Here is a 21,209-nt window from a genome sequence, read left to right as displayed (position 1 = left end):
ATTTCAAATGTTGAATTTAAATGGGTTAGGTCTAAAACATGGCAGGGTCCACCATTTATTCTCTACAGCACCTGGACCATCACCTGGGGAGGGTTTACAAAAACAAAATACCGAGTAATTCTGTAGCACTTGGGGAAAATTTAGGGATTAGTATTTATATGTCTCAATGTGTTGCAAATGTTAGGATTGTTATTAGGTCTCATAGTAAGTCTTTTATGTGTCAGGAGTCTACAGCATGTTTTCTTAATTTTTTTCTTATATGTTTTCCTATAAAAAATATAAACTCTTTAAATTTAACCCAAGCATATATCTTAGTTGCTTCATGAGTATTTGAATTATATGAATGATTGTGGATTGGGAAAGACTGTTGTACATCTCACGCAAAATAAAAGATGAAATAAGAGAGAAATTAACAAGTAAAGAAAAAAAAAAAAACAAAACTGACTAGTTTCTGGAGCTTATGCTGAAGAGAAATAGATACTGAGAAAGGCCTAGGAAATCAGCAATAGAAAAGGTCAAGTATTGCTCCAAGAAGATGAAGCTTGTTATTTCCAAGAATATTTCTAAGAATCTTTAGGTAGCTGAGTGATGTAGACCATGAAGTTAGGGCAGAACTAAGAACGAAATCTATATGGGTTGAAGAAAGTGGAACTTGAACTATGTCTAAAACATGAATATAATCAAAAGATGTATGAGAGATTAAAGCTCATCTAGGAGAATATAGGAAATGAAACAAGCATAAAAGGACAAAACATGAGTTAGGAAAGATTTGAATAAAATCCACACTCAGGAGAGAAAATGAGGCTCAGTAGGGAAGTACAGTGTGGCCAGATGGTGGGCATGCTTTAAAATCCAGTGGAAGGATTTGCGCCGTGAGAAGTAGAATAAGAGAGGCACAAAGGTTGGAGACCTAACTTTGTGTTTAAGTGCTTTTATAAAATTAAGTTGTATTTAAAAGGATTCTGTTGGTAATAAGTGAGGGTATTTGGGGAAATAAGAAGCCAAAAGTAGGATATGTGTGGTTTGGGGCAGCATGAAATAATCCAGGAGTAAATCACAAAGATTTGAATGTTTCCATATTATGTACTTAGAGGCTTACTTTTGCTATTTAAATTTCCAGATAGAAGATGATAAAGTGGAGACATTATGAACTTTGGAACCAGAGACATCTGGGTTATAGGTCTTTCCCCAGTAAAAATTACTAGCTTTGAGACTTTAAGCAAGTTCCTTAATTTACCTGAACTTAGCGATAATGTCATATATCAGACAGACTTGCTGAGAAATAAGATAACATCGGAGTGCCTGGGTCGTTCGGTTGGTTAAGCTTCCAACTCTTGATTTCAGGGACCTGGGATCAAGCTCCGCCTGAGGGGGAGTCTGCTTGAGATTCTCTCTCCTTTTGGCCCTCCCCCCTGGCTTGTGTGCTCATGCACATGCACTCTCTCTCTCAAATTAATTAACATAAAATAATTCTAATATAGAGACAGAAATACAAGTATGTATTTTATGTATATACATATACATATTTATATGATAATAGTAATACCTGACACACAATTCTCAATAAAAATGTGTGTGCCTTTGCATCTTTTATGTACTTTATTTAGCTTTTTATACGTATATTTTATTTTATTATGCCCCTCAATGTTCTTTTGACAATGTACTTAAAGTCCATAAATTGCTTGCAAAAGAAAATAATTTGAAACTATATAAATATTATAAAATAATCATTCAGCAAAGAAAATGATGACAGCAAAAGGGACATATTGTGGAAGCAGGCCATATAGAATTGGTCAATATTTTCTCAAGTAAAAAAACATATTTACGTTTGCCATTTAACATCCTAAATTTCTCCTAAAAGTTACTTGGTCAAGAGCAATACTTTTTAGATCCCAAGAAAATACCACCTCAAGTGCATAATAAAATGTTTGACATGTTGCATGCAGCATTGTGCTAGACTTTTTATGGATTTTTTAAAAAAATATCCTTTATGTGAAGACATTTAGCAGGGTACATTTATTCTTCATAGATGGCAAAATGCATCCCCTTATCTCTACATCATTTTTGACCCATAGAACCTTAACTTCTCTGTGTTTCCTATATACTAGGAAAACAGCAAGTCCAGGGAGAGTCAAGAGACATTTATTTCCTTGGAATGATAAACTTCCTATATACTTAACAAGATGATCCCTGGGCTCAAAGTTTCACCTGCAGTATGTTAGAAAAAGGCACTGTAATGAGTAGTTATATAAGTTTTTGGTTCTGTGTGACTATTAAATAGAAAAATTCTTAGACATCCAACAAAACCACTCCCAACCTACCAAGTTACTGTCATTGATAAAGTCATCTTTGTTGAGAGTTTAGTCTCTCCCTGATAGTCTAACTTCTAAGGTGTCTTCTATTTCACCAGCCATATAACCCAAACCAAGTTAAATTCATCTAGAATACTGAGGACTAATGGGAACCTAAATTTAGTACATGTAAAAATTCTTCAGAAATAATTATTTTCTTTAAGCAAGTCAAGAATGAATTGAGCTCCCACGACCAAAATGTGAAATGAATTTTAGATGATTACGAGCTTCCTTGTTCATAATAGTTTTAAGGGATGTAAGAATAATTTTTAATAATTATATTTCAGTAGTTTACCTGCAGAATTCAGTTCTGACCACAAATTTGGGTAAATAAGAAGTTTGGGTATTATTTATTTATATTCATAAAAGCAAAATTAGGGCCCAAAGTTGAGGGCTATTTAATGTTAGGGTTATTAGCTTATTAGCTTCATTTATGACTTCAACTGCATAGCCAGTATTGAGTGTGGTTTCAGAGTCTCTATTGTGCTATCTAAACCTTAGAATTAGCCCTAATTTTGAAGAGGAAGGCTCATTCTATCCAGCTTAGCTCTTTTCAGGCATGTAAGAACATGATGCAAATATAGGGCATGAAGGACAGCAAAGGAGGAGCTGGAATCCACAATAGTGATTCAGTGATCTTCTACAATGCCCATATAGCATGTTTTCAGATAAAAGTGTTATGTATTTTGGCCATACTTCAATATGTATAAAGTATTTAGCCTGCCTTGCATTTGCTCTCTGTCTGTTGGCCAGGGCCATCAGTGGGTCAACTTTGGAGAGCATTCCTACATAATGAAGTATCTGGTAGTATTTGGGCTTACTCTGTTTGCAGGGTTCTATTTTCTGTCTATTAAGACAGACCTCTCATTTTAGTTTAGTCAGCCTGCAACTTTGTCCCTATTAGCCAAGGTACCTAATTTACATCCTTATGAATTATCATTGTCACCAAGTCTTATGTTTTGAATTCAAATTTCAATCCACATTACCTTGGGAATATCATAGTTACCCTAATTAAAGTGTGCATTCTTCTCGAAGGGATTTTCTAAAATATATCAGTCCCTTCTCTCCAACTCTTTTAATTAACAGACTGTTATATCAGATCTCAGTTCATCAAGACATGTTCTTAAAAAATTGGGATATAAATAATGATATGCTCAGATGATGTACACTGGCTTTTTGATCCTGTGATATTTTATCAAAGTGGCGATGAGAATATAGCTGTGATATGGAAGATGAGGAAGTTGAGGCTCAACGAAGTATAACAATGCTTTTCTTTTTTTTTTTTTTAAGATTTTTATTTATTTATTTGACAGATCACAAATAGGCAGAGAGGCAGGCAGAGAGAGAGAGGAGGAAGCAGGCTCCCCACCGAGCAGAGAGCCCAATGTAGGGCTTGATCCCAGGACCCTGGGATCATGACCTGAGCCGAAGGCAGAGGCTTTAACCCTCTGAGCCACCCAGGCACCCCAGCAATGCTTTTCTAATATATGAGCTATTTAATCATGAAAACCAATGAAAAGCTTTCTTTATTTTATCCAAACCATATTTTCCCTTAACGTGATGTCAAACTTCCACATCCACTAATTTAATTGAAAAAATAGATAAACCAGATACGTGTAAAACATTAAGTGATAAAAGCAATCTGTCATAACATCTTGGGTACATCATTTGAAGCTTCCAGAATCTTTCAGTCACAATTATATACCTTTCCTTTTGTTGGAAAATGGCTGACCTCCTTATGCTACTAAATTATTGGAATTAAGTAGAATCTTTTCAGCTAACTTCTCTAGGTAAGCCTCTAAGTTCTGTGAGGCATCTCTCATAATTTCAAGATATGCAATTGCTTTGATCAGATCATCCTGTCCTCTGAAGAGTTTCATGATGTTCAGGCCACTTTACATTTGCTTTATTTTAATCATAATCTTTTAGCCTCTTCAAAATACTTTGTTTATATTACACTTAATAATAAGCCTGAGTAGAGAAACCCTGCTTCAGAGCTGCATAGAACAAACTAACTCCCATTTGGAATTTTCCGCATTCTAGAATGTAGTAGACTGGAGTTAGTGGTCATGGAGGGTGATACATAGCACATAGTTTGGGGTCAAGTAAATCTGAGTTTAAATCCCAGCTTAAGTTTAACTTCCCTAATTTTTGAGGACTAAGGGTTTCACCTGTAATGGACATAATGGCCTTAAATCTAAGATTTCTTCAAGGTAGCAAATGAAGGAATATTATGTAAGGAAGTTGGCACACTGTACATAGGAGTTAATAAATAATATTTATTACATTTATATATTCCTTAAGAGCATATATAGATTTGAATTTCTGTTGACACTCAATAATTTCATGATTTCTGTAAGTTAACTTGTTCTAGTTTATTAATATACAATTATTAGAATGTTAATTTATTTCAATATTATAGTTTTTGTGAAGTGATATGGCAATCAATATAGAATATGGTAAATATTTTAAAATTTTTATTTATAGCATTTATCTTTTATAGCACTTTCGAGATTACACATAGTAGGGCCTTAGTTATGCAAAACTGAAAAAGATGACTATTTGGTTAAATAATCATTTAAGAAATATTATCATTAATAATTTATAAATTATTTCAATGACATACTTGGGGAAATAAAATGCAATATTTTTCTCATAAAGATTCTTTTCAGTAAACATCAATTCATGTTTAATGTATATATGATTCAGAGATAAAATAATTCTACCATAAATCATTTTTTATTTTGTCCTCAGTACTCTCGTGACCATTAATGGATTGTTAGCATTGATGGGAAATCCTAAAGCAATTTGAAAATACACACTTACCTAGTAACTTGTTTCCTTTAAGCATGATGGATAAGCAAAAATGACATCTGTTGCCTTTAAAGACATGTTTGAAGTTTCTATATCATGAAAATGGTACAATATTCCTTATTAGGTATACTAATCCTTGGAAAAATAGCATTACTCCATGTATTTTGGATGTATTTTATCATAATTTGGAGAAATCCTTTATTTGAATGGAATCCTTTATTTGTTTGATATATATATATATAGATAGTTAGATGGACAATAAGGAAAATGTTAAAAATTATGTAATAAATAGATAAAAGATAATACAATGAAGGGTAAAAAAAAGTATTAATTTAATTTCCAGTATTGACAAAATGTTAAACAATCCAGCACTTATACTACTATTACAAGTACATGTTGGAAATAGTTGCAATTATGTGGGCAGTTAATTTTATTTACTTTTTCTATTCTGGTGTATATTTGAATACAGTATGCAGTATAAAAAAAAAAACATGATTATAGCAGAAAGCAAAGACAACCAGGCACACAATGAGAGTGTATCTGGTAGGCAAAGTGGAAAACCATACATCTCTTTATGAATGTTGTATTCTAAAATATTTTATATATTAAAATGCACATAAAATGATTTTTCCTACTATAAATACACACAAATAGCATATATAATATATATTTTGATTAAAATATTTCCTTTCCATCTTTTAGAGGTATGGCTATATATAATAGCACACGCTATACTGTGATAGATAGATTGTCAGAACAATAAATTCCATAGGACCAAGGCAGATTTATAATTTTGGTGAAAACAACAGTGTATTAAGTGTATTAAGAAGAGTCCTCTTTTGTACTAAGTTAATACATTAATATGTTTGTATTAGTTATGTGGTAATAGGCATAAAATCACTTAAATTTATTAATGAAAAGACTGGAAAAAATAGAGCTTTGAAAGTTCAAAGGAGAAATCAAGGGGACTATCACAATAAGCAGTTCACTTCTAACACATAAGTCCAATGATATTCAGAAAGAATTAGAAAAGAAATTCAAAGGTCTCATAAGCATAAAAAAGTCAAAGAAGGTCAATCTTGAAACAGCTGCTGGAGGGGATCAGAGAGATAAAATTTAAACCTCATAATTACTGTTAGAAAATTAGGGAATAAAAATGGCCAACATCAAATCAGAAACTTTCAAAGTGGCAGAGGAGATTATTGAGAAATAGCAATAAAATCCATCCAGACATAGTAACTAGAATTCATATTCAGAGATGCTTAAAAGAAAAAAGAGCATTGACCAATATACCATCAGTGAAGTCCCTCAAAATTATTCAGAGTAAGTAGTCAATGACCGTAAACAAGGGAAAGTATTTTCTCCTGAGTCACAAGAGAATTAAAAACCTTGAGAAAAAGAAATAAAATTTTAAATGTGAAATCCATCAAGACTCAGGCTGAAGATGAGCTCTTGAATGATAGTTAGCAGATTAAGTTGAGGCCATCTCTGGTTCTGTGGACAAATGGCCCATTAACTAAGTCAGTCTGAGTAATCTTAATTTATGTGGTTCCTGGAGGTAGCAATTTGTATTTACTCTAGACTATCACGTGTAGAATCTACGGATCAGTGTGAGTTATTCTACTTTGAGACTAAATTCTACCAGAAAATAATCATTTCCATAAGAGCTTATTTATAATTAGTAAAAACCCTTAAGCTCTGTGAATCCATTCTGATAGAAATTGAGTAAATAAATGAGAGAGAAGATACAGATTGTTCTGTTCAGAAGAATTCCAAATAATTTACATATATAGTCTGTATTTGAGAAGATAGAGCATAACGCCCCTTCCTTGGAGTATGGTCTGCGTGCCTAGTGACATCCTTCCAAAGAATGCAATATAAAATAGGGAAAATAATAATTTTACATCATAGAAACCTTGCAAACATTAACTCAGGTAATCTGAGTCAACATCATCAGTGGCAAGTTATGTTGGTAGTGTGTAACCTTGATAAAATGTGATAAGAATTGTACTACTTCATGTTCTTCTTCCAAAAAAACCATAAACCTACTTTAATCGTGAGGAAAACATCAGGCAAATTCCAAATGAGGAACATTCTATAAAACATCTTGTCAGTTCTCTTCCTTAAGCTGTCAAGAACCTCCAAAACAAAAGTATGAGGAAGTGTCATAACCAGTAGGAGCCTAAGGACACATGACAGCTATACATAATGTGCTATCCTGGATGGGGTCCTGGAAAGAAAAATGATGTGAGGTAAAAACTAAAGAAATCTGAAAAGAATAGGGACAACAGTTACTTAACTAAACAAAACCAAGAAAACCTTGTCAGGATAATATTTAAAATTACATAAAGATCTTAAATATTTTTAAAAAACTATTACATATAGGGAATTACCATTATGAGTCTTAAAATTAGGCTATTGCCAAAAGGTCACATTGTAGTAGAGCTGCACAGCCATTTCTGATTCCACAATTATTCATTTGGTTGAGGTTGTTTGCTAATATAATAATAAAGCACATCAGTAGAATCTTAACTTTGTGGAAACATTCAAAAATTGAGAGGTCAAAGTATGGTGAATGAAAATTTTATCACTTGGAATTGTCAGAACAATTTAAACAATGTCAAACATTAAATCACAAAAATACAGCAGTGGATGTATAAATTTGTTAATGTTCTTAAGATTGAATGAGAAAATGTTATATTTTTCCGTACAATGTGCTTAATAGAATTACTTCCAGAAAATAACTTTAGCTACATACACATACAAATAGGTACTATATTTATATATGTTCACACACAAGTATTTTAATCAATTTTACAAACATGTTTTCATTAACTGTCAGCCACTTAAAGCAAGACTGTGCTACTATGGGAATGTTTTATCCTTTGATGGTGGGCTACTCTGATAAATACCCTATTAAAGGTTACTGTTCCATATTGATGGTATTTTTTTTTTAATTTTTATTTATTTATTTGACAGAGAGAGAGATCACAAGTAGGCAGAGAGAGAGGAGGATGCTGAGCAGAGAGCCCAATGCAGGGCTTGATCCCAGGACCCTGAGATCAAGGCGCCCCCATATTGATGGTATTAACTAAGGTATTAGTATGGATCACTAATGGTATTTAAAATGATAGAAGACAATCAGAATTAGAATGTCCTTTCTAAAAGAAAAGTTGATAAAAGATCAAGGGTTTTTCCTTTATAAAATTAACTAGTAGGAAAAAATACTGCATAAGAGAGTAGAATCTCAGGAAATGTGCTAGGATAAACACCTATAAATAAACTCTTTAAAACTGAAAATTAGAAATGCTCTTCAGGTACAAAAAATCAAAACCAATATATCAATGAAAAATTTAGTTCTGAAAGAAAACGCCATTCAATTATTGCAAAAAGCAACTGATCAACAACTTTAAAATTATTTATGAGCATGACAGTTTAGATATATTGTATACTATAGAAAGCATTGGCTAAGAAATAATAATTCTAATGCTACTTCCCTGTCAAGCCAAAATCACCCTTGAAATGATTTATCCTAATAGCCTTCTAAATGGTCTCCCTACTTGTGTTTTGCCTTCCTAGACTTTATTTCCAATACAGTGGCTGGAGTAATCTTATTAAAATATTACATCATTTCATATCTCTACTCAAAACCATCTGATGTCTACTTCTCTTAGAATGGAGGCTACAATCCTTATAAAGCCTAGAAGGCCTAATAGGTACTTGTCCTTAATTAGCTCTGTGAAGGTTACCCTCCCTTTTAATATTACCCTCCAACTTTCTCCTTTGGTTTTCATGCTGAACGTCACTCTGAATTTTCTGGGTTTGCTCCTACCTGAGGGACGTTTTGCAGCTGCTTTTTTCTGCATAGTATAAACTTTATCCATATGTCTGAATCACCCTTTTCACCTCCTTCAAGTCGTCCAATACTACCTTCAGAATGAGATCTCTGCTCGCCTCTTTAACTTTGCAACTCTGACTCAACCCCTTATTCCTTTTTTAAAGATTTATTTTTATTTAAATTCACTTACCATATAATGTATTATTGGTTTCAAAGGTAGAGGTCAGTGATTCATCAGTCTTATATAATACCCATGTTTATTACACCAAGTGCCCTCCTTAATGTCCATTACCTAGTTACCCCATCCTCTACTCCCCTCCCCTTCAGCAACTGTCAGTTTGTTTCCTGTCTCTTCTGGTTTTTCTCACTCTCTGATTTTGTCTTGTTTTATTTTTTTCCTCTCTTCCCCATGATCCCCTTTTTTCTTAAATTCCACATATCAATGAGAGCATATGATAATTATTTTTCTCTGATAGGACTTATTTTGCTTAATATAACAGCCTCTAGTTCCATTCATGTCATTGCAAATGGCAAGATTTCATTTTTTATGGCTGAATAATACTCCATTGTGTATATATGTATATATACCACATTTTGTCTATTCATCTGTCAAAGGAAATCTCAGCTCTTTCCATAGTTTGGTTATTGTGGACATTGCTGCTATAATCATTGGAGTGCAGGTGCCCCTTCAGATCACTACATTTGCATCCTTTGGGCAAATACCCAGTAATGCAATTTGTGGGTTGTAGGGTAACTCTATTTTCAACCTTTTTAGGAATTTCCACACTGTTTTCCAGAATGGGTTGGTTAATTTTAGCCATTCTTCTTGTGTGTTAGGTGTGAGGTGGTATCTCCTTGGGGTTTTCATTTTTATTTCCCTGATGCTGAGTGATGTTGAACATTTTTTCATGTATCTGTTGACACACCCATTGTGTTCTTAATCCTCTTTACACAGATTGGTCTTTTCCATGGTGCTTAATGTTTTTTTGCCATATTATTCATTTTGTTCTCCTGATATTTCTCATTTATATTCTACCTCCAGAAATAAGCTTTATGAGAACAGACATGTTGGTGTTTTTGGTCCATTGAAACAATTCTAGAATCTCACACAGACTAGTCAGTAAATACTTGTTGAGTGAATACATGACAATATTTTTGTTCTCTGTGGTTCTTTTTAATAATTTTGTTGATAGTTCAAAAATCGGAATTAATGAACTTTGGAGGGGAAAGGAAAATAAGTGAACTGGCAAGAGGTAAAAGATGTATTAAAGAAAATGTATCTGAGAGCTTACTGGAATGAACAGCAACCCAGCAAGGCAAAAAGAACCAAGGAAGTTTTACAGTGAGGATAAGCTTGTGTTATTTGTGGCACTTAGACAGTAAGGAACATTCCAGATTCTTCATTCCACCCATCTGAATTGAGAGTATGTAGAGAGCATTAAAAGGATTGTTTCTGTAGTCATACCTCCTGGCTTGGAATTCCTGCTTCTTTGCTTTAAGCCTATGTGAACAAGATATTTTACTTAACACTTTGCTTCAGTTTCTTCAGGTGAAGAATGGAACTGGAATAATGGTCATCTCATACACTTTTGGAGGCTTTATGAAATTTCTACAGTGATTCTATCATGGTCTGTCTTTGTCAGATTTTGCTATCATTCTAGAATTACTTCATGAAAAGGATGGAATATTTTCTCTCCATTTGCTGTGGTTAAGCCATCATCTTTTGACTTACTGAAGTTCATCCCACATAGTTTTCTTGATTGGGGATTAGGAAAAGTATTCTCTTTAATTCTATTAACTTCAAGACTGCTTTCTATAGCACTTCTTCTTGAAAGTTAGTTTAGCTAAATATAAAGTACGATTCTTGCTTTGTCCTTTGTTTTCTTGAATGAAATTGCAGATATACTTAAAAAATTGAATACTTTTATTGAGAATTTTGAAACCCAACTTTTTTTTTCCTTTTGCAGGCAAATTAATTTTGTTATACTGTTGACATTTTAAGTTCTAAAACATCATATGTTATCCCATAGTGTTGACTTTTTACTGACAGTCCATACACTTTTTCCTGTCACTCAGTATAACTTTCTAATAGACCTACAAGTGGTCTTTTTATTGCAGAGTTCTCTAAAATTAAATCTTTAATATTTAGTTACATCAGTGTATGGATTTTCTTTTTTGGGGGGCTCAGTAATTACTTCCTTTAGGGTCATTGGATTTTTAAATATTTTTAAGCTATAATTGATTTTTTTTCATGCCATTTGATTCCCTACTATGTTCTCTCTGGACTAGCAACAATATAGAATAGAAATATCAATCAGTCAATAAAAGTAAACATTAGAAACAGACCTATAAGTGATCCCAGTAATGATGTTTGTTAGATAATTTTTCTTTAAATAATAAAAATCAGTATATTAAAAATGTTGATTCAACATATATAAAGCAAAACTTGACAATTGAAAGAAGGAAAAAAAACACACAATATAGGAGATTTTAGCCTTTTTTCAATAAAAAATAAGTAGGAAAAAAGCAGTAAGAATATAGATGATAGTAAAAATGGATGTAACAGATTTGTAGTAATTACCATACCTGCAAATGGCAGATTATACATATTTTCAAGCATACAAAATATTTTATAAATAGTATATTTTGGGCTAAACAACAGAATTTTAAAAGTAGAAATGAATAGGAATCAATGACAAGAAAATCAAATAAGTTAAGTATCCAAAATTGATATGCAATGCAGTATACTTCTGAAAATTATTTGAGGATAAACTTTCAAAGGAAATTAGAAAATATATTGTACTGATAATACATGACAAAAAAATGTGGGACACAACTACAACAATTAGGGTGATATTTGGCTTTAAATACATACTAGATAAGAAGAAAGACTAAAAACAAGCATGAAGGAGGAGGGCAAGATGGCGGAGAAGTAGGAGACGCTGTTTCAACCAGTCCCCGAAAGTGAGATAATTATCTAACAGAACACTCTGAATACCCGTGAAATCAGCCTGCGATGTAAGATTATACACTCCTGGATCTCTATGGGGGCAGAAGACACCAGTGGAGAGGTAAAGTCTACTGAGAGGATTGGACTGATATTGAAGGATAAACAGAAGGGGGAAAGTAATACCCCAACATGAAAGTGCCCTGTGACTGGAGACCAACATTAACTTGGAGTCTGGTTAAAAGCACTCAAAAAGAGCAAAATATCTGAAGGGGCAACTGGTGCAATCAGGCAGTCATAGGCACGGGCCTAAGCCCACAGACCCAGGATCCCAGGATGGTCACCGCCAGTGGCCACCCATGCTAGGGAGAGTGCAGTGAAGCCTCCAGGCAGTGGTCCCTGTGTCCCTGGCTTTCCACTGCTTGCACCACTACTAGGCTGGGCACATTCACACTGGCGTATGTGAAGGAGTCTGGTGTGGATGCCAGCCAGCGCTCTCTAGAACCACAGCCTTTGCTCCCTGCACTTATGGCCAACCAGGGTCTGAGCCACACTCCCCACCCACTCCTGAGAGTGCTCCATAGGGGCACTAGCCAGTGGTCTCTAGGACCCTCGGAGAGTCTGAACACTCCCAGCCCAGGCTTGAAAATCTCAGTGCACTATCTCTGTTTGGGATCTCTGGGCAGCAACCTGCAAAACACTGAGGTCTGGACCCCAAACAGCAGTCCCAGCAAAGGCAGCTACTAGAAGCGGGCTCCCTGGACCAATATTGCTCATAGTTTTAGTGGCACAGAAGTGCAGAGACAAGCTGGTGCTTCAGGCAACCCCTGAGATGGTGGCTGGGGATGTGCACTGCCTGTGGGAGGTTGAACGGCACAGCACAGTTTGCAGAGGGGGAGTATTTGTGTTCTGAACCACCCAGAGGGGAGCAGACTGAGGCTTCTCTTTGAGACAGATGTCTGGGCGCAGGTTGATTTCCACTAAACCTCTGAAAAGCTGCCAAAAGCCACCAAAGAACAAAAACCACCAGAGAACAAAAGCCTGAAAAACCGGTTTCCACAGAGCCCAGCCCCTTGATCGTGGACAGGAAGACTCAACCCAAGCAAAATTGACTGAAACACAACCTGGCAGAGCCATCCCCCAGAAAGCCAGCCAAAAGAACAAGAGGACAACTACCAGAGGGTCCCCATAAAACTGTAACCCCAGTATCAGGGGAAAACACGATACTAAGCTCCCTAATAGGTATTACCCTAAACTCTATATATTTCATAGATACAACTTTTATTTTTAACTCTTCTCACTATTGTTCTTTTTAATTTCTTTAACCTACTTACCATTACAACTAGAGGTTCAATACAACATATTCCATGTTTTAATTTTTCTTTTCTATTTTTTTTAGTATACATATAGATACAGGCTTCAAGGTAATCCTCTTTCCCTAATCAATACTACCCCTACATATAAACCAGTTTTAATCCCCCTTTATCTCTGGAAAGTTCAGTCCTTTAGCAAATATATCAAGATACACCCAGGAAGAATCAAAATAACCTTCCTCGCCCACACTTAGGATTTATATCCACCCTCCCATCTCTTTCTTCTGTCAGTGTTTCTGTGTATTTGTTTTTGTTCTGGTATTATATAAGTCTTATCCTTGGAGTTCATTTTGGCTGGGTTCTTTTTTTCTCCCCCTTGTCATTTACTTTTGTCGGTCTTTTTGTTTGTCCGTTTTTGTTTGTATACCTTATAAATCTTACCTTTGGGGCCTATTCTGGCTGGGTCTACTCTTTTTTTTTTTTTTTTCCTGTATATCTCTTTCTTTCTCTTTGTTTTTCTTTTTTCTTTCTTTTTGGTGGTTACTTCCACCACCAAGGCAAGGGTGCACCTTGCCTGGATCACGGTTGATATACTCAGCTACACATCCCCTCAACCACTTCTCACCAAAATGACTAGGAGTAGGACCAACCAACAGAGGAAAAATTCAGAGACTGGGCCCTCTCCTACAGAACTATTGGGTATGAACATAAACAGTATGTCGGAAATGGAATTCAGGGTAACAATTATTGAGGCAATGGCTAGCCTGGAGAAAACCATAAGTGATAACATAGGATAGATTCTGGCAGAAGTGAAAGCCACCAGGGAAGAAGTTAAAAATTCTATCAATGAGATCCAATCTAATCTAAATACTCTAACGGCCAGGATAACTGAGGGAGAAGATAGAATTAGTTATCTAGAGGACAAACTGATAGAAAAAAAGGATCAGGAGGAGGCCTGGACCAAACAGCTTAGAAAACATGAAAACAGAATTAGGGAAATAAATGACACCATGAAATGTTCCAATGTCAGAATTATTGGGATCTCTGAGGGGGAGGAGAAAGAAAGAAGACTAGAACATATAGTTGAACAAATTCTCAATGAAAATTTTCCCAGTCTGGGGAATGGAACCAGCATTCATGTCCTAGGTGTAGAAAGACCACCCCTTAAGATCAATGAATCTAGAAAGACCTTGAGATACTTGATTGTGAGACTGATGAATCATAATTTTAGACAAGCGCTCCTGAGGGCAGCTAGGGGAAAAAGATTCCTTACATGCAGAGGAAGGTCCATCAGAATAAGGTCAGACCTGTCCACAGAAACCTGGCAAGCCAGAAAGGGCTGGCAAGACATATTCAGGGCACTAAATGAGAAGAACATGCAGCCAAGAATATTTTATCCACCAAGGTTGACATTCAGAATGGATGGTGAGATAAAGAGCTTCCAAGACTGGCAAGATTTAAAAGAGTATATAACCACCACGCTGGCACTAGAAGAAATATTAAGCATGGGTTCTATTAAAGAAGAAAGAACCCAAGAGTGACATAGAATAGAAATTTACAGAGACAGTCTATAGAAACAAGGACTTAACAGGCAGCATGATGTCAATAAAAATGTAGCTTTCAATAATTACTCTCAATGTGAATGGTCTAAATGCTCCCATAAAATAACACAGGGTTGCAGATTGGGTAAAACTAAAGACCCATCCATATGCTATCTACAAGAGACGTGTGGGGAACCTAAAGATTCGTCCAGACGTCCAGACTGAAAGTGAAGGGATGGAGAAGAATCTTTCATGCCAATGGGCCCCAAAAGAAAGCTGGGGTAGCAATTCCTATATCAGATAAATTAGATTTTAAGCTAAAGACTGTAGCCAGAGATAAAGAAGGACACAACATCATTCTTAAAGGGTCTATCCACCAGAAAGATCTAACAATTGTAAATATTTGTGTCACCAACACGGGAGCAGCCAACTACATAAGCCAACTGTTAATCAAGATAAAGAGTTATATTGATATGAATACATTAATTGTAGGGGTCTTAATATACCACTCTCAGTAACAGACAGATCATCCAAGCAGGAAATCAGTAAAGAAACAAGAGCTTTGAATGACATATTGGACCAGATGGGCCTCATAGACATATACAGAACATTCCACTTTAAAACAATGGAATACTAATTCTTCTCAAGTGCACAGGGAACTTTCTCCAGAATAGACAACATACTGGGTCACAAATGAGGGCTCAACCAATACCAAAAGATTGAGATTATTCCCTGTATATGCTCGGACCACAGTGCTTTGGAACTGGAAATCAACCACAATAAAAATTATGGAAGGAATTCAAACACTTGGAAGCTAAAGACCACCCTGCTTAAGAATGTTTGGATCAACCAGGAATCAAAGAGGCACTTAAATACTTCATGAAAACCAATAAGAATGAAGACACATTGGTACAAAACCTATGGGATCCAGAAAAGGCAGTCCTAAGGGGGAAATATACAGCCATCAAAGCCTCCCTCAAAAAAATTGAAAAATCCAGAATGCACCAGCTCTCTTTACACATTAAAGAACTGAAGAATCAACAATAAATTAAGCCAACCCCACACACAAGAAAGTAAATAATGAACATTAGAGTAGAGATCAACTTTCTATCTAGTTTCTAGAGATCTAGTTTCTATCTAGAGATACAGTAGAACACATCAATGAAACTAGAAGCTGGTTTTTTGAACGAATCAATAAGATGGGTAAACCACTGGCCAAACTAATCCAAAAGAAAAAAGAGAGGAACCAAATTAATAAAATTATGGATGAAAAGGGAGAGATCACAACTAACACCAAGGAAATAGAAACAGTCATCAGAAATTATTATCAACAGTTATATGTCAATAAGTTAAGCAACCTAGATGAAATGGATGCATTCCTGGAGAACTATAAACTTCCAACACTGAATCAGGAAGAAATTGACAACCTCAATGGACCAATATCCAGTAACGAGATTGAAGCAGTTATCAAAAACCTCCCAAAAAACAATAGCACAGGACCTGATGGATTCTCTGGAGAATTCTACCAAACATACAAAGAAGAAATAATACCTATTCTCCTGAACCTGTTTCAAAAAATAGAAACAGAAGGGAAACTTCCAGATTCTTTTTATGAAACCAGTATTACCCTGATCCCCAAACCAGGTAAAGACCCCATCAGAAAGGAGAATTTCAGACCAATATCCCTGATGAATATGGATGCCAAGATTCTCAACAAGATCCTAGCTAATAGGATCCAATAGTACATTAAAAAGATTATCCACCATAACCAGGTGGGATTTATCCATGGGATACAAGGGTGGTTCAACATTCACAAATCTATCAATGTGATAGAACAAATCAATAAGAGAAGAGAGAAGAATCACATGGTCCCCTCAATTGATGCTGAAAAAGCATTGATAAGCTACAGCATCCGTTCCTGATTAAAACGATTCAAAATATAGGGATAGAGGGAACATTCCTCATCTTCATAAAATCTATCTATGAAAAGCCCACAGTGAATAGCATCCTCAATGGGGAAAAGCTGACAGCCTTTCTTTTGAGATCAGAAACACGACAATGATATCCACTCTCACCACTTTTGCTAACCATAGTACTAGAAGTCCTAGCAACAGCAATTGGACAACAAAAAGAAATAAAAGGTATTCAAATTGGCGATGAAAAAGTAAAACTCTTTCTCTTCCCAGATGACATGATACTTTATATAAAAACCCAAAAGACTCCACCCCCAAACTACTAGAACTCATACAGAAATTCAGTAATGTGGCAGGATACAAAATCAATGAACATAAATCAGTTGCTTTCTTATACACCAACAATGAAAATACAGAAAGGGAAATTAGAGAATCGATTCCATTTACTATAGCACCAAGAACCATAAGATACCTGGGAATAAACCTAACCAAAGAGGTAAAGGATCTGTACTCGAGGAAGTACAGAACACTCATGAAAGAAATTGAAGAAGACCCAAAAAGGTGGAAGAACATTCCATGCTCATGGATCAGAAGAATCAACATTGTTAAAATGTGCATACCTTCTAGAGCAATCTATACTTTCAATGCCACCCTGATCAAAATTCCACTGTCATATTTCAAAGAGCTGGAGCAAACAATCCTAAAATTTGTATGGAACTATAAGAGTCCCCAAATTGCTAAGGAAATGTTGAAAAAGAAAAACAAAACTGGGGTATCACTTTGCCTGATTTCAAGCTTTACGACAAAGCTGTGATCACCAAGACAGTATGGTGCTGGAACAAGAGCAGACACATAGACTAGTGGAACAGAGTAGAGAGCCCAGATATGAACTCTCAACCCTATGGTCAAATAATCTGACAAAAGACAGAAAATAATAATCTGGAATAATAATTAATATAATAAGATATATAATAATATATATTATTATATATAATAATTAATATAATAATTATTATTATAATTAATTAATTATTAATAATACTAATCTGGAAAAAAGACAGTCTCTTCAATAAATGGTGCTGGGAAAATTGGACAGCTATGTATTGAACAATGAAACTTGACCATTCTCTTATACCATACACAAAGATAAACTCGAAATGAATAAAAGACTTCTACGTGAGGCAGGAATCTATCAATATCCTAGAGGGGAACATAGACAGCAACCTCTTCGACATCAGCCAAAACAACTTCTTTCAAGACATGTCTCCAAAGGCAAGGGCAAAGGAAACAAAAATGAAAATGAACTTTTGAGACTTCATCAAGATCAAAAGCTTCTGCAGAGCAAAGGAAACAGTCAACAAAACCAAGAGGCAACACACAGAATGGGAGAAGATATTCACAAATGACAGTACAGACAAAGAGCTGATATCCAAGATCTATAAAGAAGTTCTCAAACTCAATAAACACGAAACAGATAATTATGTCAAAAAATGGGCAGAAGACATGAACAGAAACTTCTCCAAAGAAGACATACAAATGGGGGCACCTGGGTGGCTCAGTGGATTAAAGCCTCTGCTTTCAGCTCAGGTTGTGATCCCAGGGTCCTGGGATCAGGTCCCGCATCACGCTCTCTGCTCAGTAGGGAGCCTGCTTCCACCTCTCTCTCTATCTGCCTGCCTCTCTGCCTACTTGTGATCTCTATCAAATAAATAAATAAAATCTTTAAAAAAGAAGAAGAAGACATCCAAATGGCTAACAGACAATTGAAAAAATGTGCATCATCATTAGCCATCAGGGAGATTCAAATCAAAACCACATTGCGATACCAGTTGGAATGGCCCCAAATCAACAAGACAGTAAACAACCAAGTGTTGGAGAGGATGTGGAGAAAGGGGAACCCTTTTACACTGTTGGTGGGAATGCAGGTTGGTGCAGCCACTTTGGAAAACAGTGTGGAGATTCCTTAAGAAATTAAAAATAGAACTACCTTGTGACCCTGCAATTGCTACTGGGTATTTACCCCAAAGACAAGAAAGGCCCTTTGTACCCCAATGTTCATATCAGCAATGGCCACGGTTGCCAAACTGTGGAAAGAACCAAGATGCCTTTCAGCTGATGAGTGGATAAAGAAGTTATGGTCCGTATATACTATGGAGTACTATGCCTCCATCAGAAAGAATGAATACCCAGCTTTTGTATCAACATGGATGGTACTGGTGGAGATTATGCTGAGTGAAAGAAGTCAAGCAGAGAGTCAATTATCATATGGCTTCACTTACTTGTGGAGTATGAAGAATAACACAGAGGACATTGGGAAATGGGGAAGAGAAGTGAGTTGGGGGAAATGAGATAGGGAGACAAACCATGAGAGACTATGGACTCCGAGAAACAAACTGAGGGTTTTGGAGGGGAGAGAGGTAGTGGGTTGAGTGAGCCTCGTGGTAGGTATTAAGGAGGGCATGTGGAGCACTGGGTGTGGTACAGAAACAATGAATTTTGGGACACACACACACATAAAAATAAAATAAAATAAAACAAAAATGAACATAATAGTAAAGTATATAAATGTATAGGAAGTCAATTAAAAAAGTAGAATAATAACAAATAAGTAAAATACAAAACATCTGTGCAATAGATAAAATTCCCCAAAGGTTAAAGTTAATTCTTTGGAATTAATAAAATTGCTAAACTAGCAAAAGTGAGGAATAAGAGAACACAAACTGGCAATATTAATAATGAAAAAAATGGACTTCACTACAAATCATACATGTCTTAAAGCAATAATAGAATAATATAATCACAGCTTTGTGCCAATGATTTTGTTAACTTAAAGGAAATGGGGAAATTCTTTGAAAAGTAGAATTTCTTAAAACAATAGAAAAATCTGAATGTTATAAAGATTATATAGACTAGTGGAACAGAGTAGAGAGCCCAGATATGAACTCTCAACCCTTTTCCATTTTCTAAATTATCTTTTCGGTGTTGTTGAATAATTTATATACAAGAAGCCACAACTCGTTAAAGTTGACAACTGAGTGAGCTTTGAGAGTCGTAGATACCAGTGGATCCCTTGCCAGAATCAAAATAAGAACAGCTCCAGCACCCACAAAGTTTTGTCTGTGCCCCTTTGCAGTCCATCATTTCCTCTCCTCCTGACCCCAAGTGAGCCATGATCTCATTTTCACCATAATAGATGAATTTTATTTTCTAGAAGTTATATAAATGGAATCTTATTTTATGTATTTTTCTTGTCTGGGTTATTTCACTCAGCATAATGAGTTTGAGAGTCATCCATATTCTATCAGTCGTCTGTTCCTTTCTTGCTGAATTCTTGCAGTATTCAACTGTGGTATACATCACAGTCTTTTTGTATCTATTGTTGGTCATTTGGTTGTTTACAGTTTGGAGCTATTATGAACAAAGCCGCTAACAGCAATTGTATATGAGTCATTTTCTGAAATATGTCCCTTTTTAGTTACAAATACCTAAGAAAGGAACGCCTGGTATGGTAGATGTAGGTTTCTTTTCAAAATTCCGCCTAGTTTTCAAAGTGCTCAATATTTGCCTCAACAGTAGCAGTGTCTAAGGATTCTACTTGTATTATATCACCAACTGTTGATACTTTAGCCCATAAACTTTTAATCATTTCAATGAGTTTGTAATGATATCTCATTATAGTTTTAATTTTCATTTCCTTGATGACAACTGATGATGAAGGTCTTTGTATGTGCTTCTTGGCCAGCTGTACATCTTATTTGGTGAATTTATGTTCAGATCTTCTGTACATTTAAAAATCAGGCTACTTCTCTTTTTAATAAGCTATAAGAATTCTTATATACTCCGGACCCTAGTCCTCTGACAGAGTATTTCTCTTGTATTTTTCCTATTCTTTCCCTTGCCTTTTCATTTTATTAAATTTTAAAAACCAAGTCCATAGATTATCATAAGTAACATAAGTAGGTATTAATGATAATCGAGAGCAATAGTGTAGTTAAAATATAGTATAATAAAATACCTCTAAAATAGGCATCTCTACTTGTTAAGACTGCTATTTTATTTTATTTTATTTATTTATAGATTTTTATTTATTTATTTGACAGACAGAGATCACAAGTAGGCAGAGAGGTAGGCAGAGAGAGAGAGGAGGAAGCAGGCTCCCTGCTGAGCAGAGAGCCCGATGCGATGCGGGACTCCATCCCAAGACACTGAGACCCTGACCTGGGCCGAAGGCAGAGGCTTTAACTTACTGAGCCACCCAGGCGCCCCCTAACTGTTATTTTTTTTAATTTTTTTATAAAGATTTTATTTATTTATTTGACAGAGAGAGATCACAGGTAGGTAGAGAGGCTGGCAGAGAGAGAGAGAGAGAGGGAAGCAGGCTCCCTCCTGAGCAGAGAGCCCGATGTGGGACTCGATCCCAGGACCCTGAGATCATGACCTGAGCCGAAGGCAGTGGCTTAACCCACTGAGCCACCCAGGCGCCCCCCTAACT

Source organism: Mustela putorius, unplaced genomic scaffold, assembly GCF_011764305.1.
Source record: "Mustela putorius furo isolate JIRA1106 unplaced genomic scaffold, ASM1176430v1.1 tig00537350_pilon_pilon_pilon, whole genome shotgun sequence".
Classification (NCBI taxonomy): Eukaryota; Metazoa; Chordata; class Mammalia; order Carnivora; family Mustelidae; genus Mustela; species Mustela putorius.
Note: the sequence above shows the minus strand (reverse complement) of the source record.